This window comes from Nilaparvata lugens, chromosome 1 (genome assembly GCF_014356525.2).
Source record: "Nilaparvata lugens isolate BPH chromosome 1, ASM1435652v1, whole genome shotgun sequence".
NCBI classification, from domain to species: domain Eukaryota; kingdom Metazoa; phylum Arthropoda; class Insecta; order Hemiptera; family Delphacidae; genus Nilaparvata; species Nilaparvata lugens.
Window position 1 is genome coordinate 56,763,645 of NC_052504.1, and position 4,067 is coordinate 56,767,711.

Sequence of the window (4,067 nt, forward strand, 5' to 3'; positions counted from 1 at the left end):
ATAAGTACTGTAAGCTGGTATCAAAGAAAAGTCTGCATAAACAAGTTTCCGAATTCCCTACTCAAAATAACATAAAATAATCCAATCTCTGAAATCATAATTTTGTAGTTATGATATAGCATTTCAACTTAGTAGAGCACTTACGGCTAAGCAGTATTAACACTGTAACTTACTTAGGCTATATTAATTTCATCAAGGCTTCAAGTAAAGCAATTCAAACAGTTAATTTTATGGATGCATAACAACTTTAATACATATATTTAAAATGCTCAATAAAAATTCAATACAGTATTTATTAAATATAACTGATTTGCGTCTTGTCTTTTATGCAACTTCCCATAATATCAATAAGGCTATTCAAATTTTCCGCCGCTTCTTGCCACTCTCTGTCATGGCTGCCCATGTTCAATTCGTAACAGGAATAGCGGCCACTTGCCACTCTATAGTTTACTATATTTTAGCTCGTTGGTTGTGGTGGTTTCAAGGGCAGTCGATTCTCTGCGACCCCGAAAAATTCTGTAGAGTTTGTTTGGGGTCGCAGAGTATCGCCAGCCATCCCAACCAAAAAAATCAGGACGAATTGGGCTATTTCGTCAAACTGGAACGACGACAAACTAGGTCGCTTCACGCACACGACAACCTTGGTTTATTCGCGGAAATCCACAGTTCACATGTTTTCGTGGACTTCCCAGCTTGTCTATTCTATAACTGGTCTAAGGTTTTGCCTACTCCACGTCATGATCCTCCAATATAGGCGAGGCTCGCTGTAGAACTGCTCCTTTCTACTACGCAAGCGTAGTATCTGTTTCGAGTTGGAGCAGTTTGTAACCTGCTACTTGGAAAAATAACTGTTACTTTGTTTTCGTGAACCCTGAACGAATGAGCTCGTACAGTCGGCAGCCATTGTAAATGAGTTGAATATATAAAATGACCATTTCCTTTTGTATGGGAATATGGTTTGAAATACACTCAAGAAGGAATTTTCTATATTTTTTTTTATCAAATTTCAATCTCAATTTATTCCAGACAACTTATTTAACATAGGTATTTAAAGTCTAGTATGAGCTGGTTGATGATGATGATGATGGTGCTAGAGATGAAGAGTGAGTTACATTGCCACACTCATGTTCTTTCACATGATATGTGATTTTTTATTCATTGGTAGTAAAATATCTAAGTTGTATAGGGTAGAAGTTGTAGGATTGAATAATTTTGGTAAACCCTTGAAAAATACCCCTTTTTTTGGAAATTTGTAGCTCTGGATCAAAAAATGGTAGAATCCTGTATGACCACTCAATTTATCAGAAATCTTATTATCCTTAATTTTGTATAGAATGATTTTTCTCGAAAAATATGAGGTTCTCGAGATTAATGGAAAAATTGAAAAAGTCCGAAACTTTGTGAGGTTTTGGGGGTGAAGCCCCCTCTGGTGTGTCAGCTCATTCCAGATTCAAATTCAGCGACCAAAAATATGTATAGAACCGTTGAAAAATTTTTTTCAGGGCTGTTTTCTTAAACTCTTAAAAACAATCATTTGACTGGACTAGAGGTTATGTTACAAGTTTTGATTTTGACATAAAGAGGTTATGTTGTGTTTTCGTGCATTGCATGGAATCAGTTGCAGTTCCACTGAATGCCAGACACAGCTCAGTAACAGTTATCACTGTGAATGGAACTGCTCTAGCAAATAAGTTATTAGCGCAAGCGCATACTTTTCCATGCTAGAGGAGCATTTCTACAGCTTCACTATTAAAGATATCTTTGGGTTTATAATTATAATATTTTTTTTTCTTTATTGATATAAAAACCCCCTTTCTATTTAATGACCCTGAAAACTTTATACCTGCTAACCCTATAGTAACACCTCCTCACATCCAACCAGAGTGATATTTTCTATGAGTCGCGTGTCTCCTACTTGGTCCTGACACAGTATACATACAGTATGGAATCTTGGCTATTTTTTTATAGTACTCTGACGCAAAAATCCGCCATCTTGTTAGGAAGCGCCGCATAGTAATATAGTGAGGTCCACATTATGATGACAGTAATTTATCAACTTTGGTTTTGCTATCCTTGTCTATCATTCGATATAACCGGTGGTACTATCCTTTTCTAGGTCCACAACGATGCCAATTATGTTTTTGATAGTGTAGAAATATGATTAATTAATGCAGAGAATCAGCATCGCTATTCTTCTATCTTTAAACTCTGCCATTATAACGTGGACCTAACTATAGTATTGATGGTAGGTTCGGATCACTTTAATGATCCGGATCAATTGATCTCATTCACTGCCACGAGCCAATCAGAAGACCAGGATTGGAACTTCCTAAGGTCACGTGATGTGTCTAGTATTTGCGTCATGAAAAAAGCATTGGTTAGATAGACGTTTGATTACAAGATTCCATTCTGTACTTATTCTGTGGTCCTGACACAGTATACATACAATATGGAAACTTGGCTAGTACCCTGATGCCAAAATCCGCCATCTTGTTAGGAAGCGCCGCATTGTATTATAGTAAGGTCCACGTTATAATGTCAGTGGATAAAGATAGGAGAAAGCATTGCCATTTGTCTGCCTCGATTAATTATATTTATACATTGTCAAAAACAGTTTTGGCATTGTTGCGGAACTGAAAAAGGATAGTACTAACTGCTTTGTCGAATGATAGACAAGGATAGCAACATCAAAGTTCATCAAATACTGTCATTATAACGTGGACCTCACTATAGTATTGATGGTAGGTTTGGATCACTATAATGATCCGGATCAATTGATCTCGTTCACTGCCACGAGCCAATCAGAAGACCAGGATTGGAACTTCCCAAGGTAACGTGACGTGTCTAGTATTAGCAGTTTCTCTTTGTCTCAGATACAGAGTAACGGCCAGCAACGGTCACAGTTATCACATAGTTATTCAAAAGTATTCTTCGAGTATCTATAGTGAGGTCCACGTTATAATGGCAGTGTGTGATTTGTAATGGTGTTGCTAACCCTGTGTATCATTCAACAAAGCAGATGGCGCTATATCTTTCACGAATTGCAATGTGGAAATTCAACTAATTGACAAAATAGGGTTAAGGGTTAAGTTTTTTTTAGGTTATATTTAATAATGTTTCATAAGGATAGGTTGGGTTTTTGCTTTGAAATTGCAATATGCTAGAAGGGGCTAGGGTCCAGGTAGAGTTATGTTTTTTGTTGTTTCAAAGGTGAAAGAATAAGTAAGGGGGTTAGGATTTCGCTTTGAAATCCAAAGTATTAAATGTGAAAGGGTCTGGGGTTAGGTTTTTTAAGTTATATTTAATAATGTTTCATTAGGGTAGGTTAGGTTTTTGCTTTCAAATTGCAATATGCTAGAAAGGGCTAGGGTACAGGTAGAAATATGGTTTTTGATATTTCAAAGGTGAAAAGATAGGTTAGGGGGTTAGGAGTTTGCTTTGAAATTGCAATATGCTAGAAGGGATTATGTGTTTTTACCAAGATTTATGTTTATTAATGCTTTAAATATGAAAGGGGATATTAAAGGGGAGGAGATAGGTTAGGGGGTTAGGAGTTTGTTTTGAAATTGCAATATGCTAGAAGGGATTATGTGTTTTTACCAAGATTTATGTTTATTAATGCTTTAAATATGAATGGGGAGGTTGAAGGGTTAGGTTTGAAATGTCAATATGCTGACTTAGTTAAAGTGTTTTTTTAAGATTAGTTAAATAACAACCATTATATTTTATTAAATATATCATTGAAAAGTACTCTTTCTTTTATTGAATGAAATGTTGATAAATTGATAATTATATCGAATTTAAAGATAAATCATCATTGGATAATAATATCATCATCAAAATGGAATGACGATTGGCTTCAGCTACGGTGCTCGGTAATCATCATCACAAAGAACGTTACATTCAAAGAACTGACTGAATGGAACGGGAAAAAACCGTTACTAACGTATGTGCGATACGGTGCTGTCTGAGACCGCGAGTGGTCTGTGTCTAGTATTTGCGTCATGTAAAAAGCATTAGTTATAGTGAGATAGGCGTTTGTTTACAAGTTTACTTCCATTCTGTAC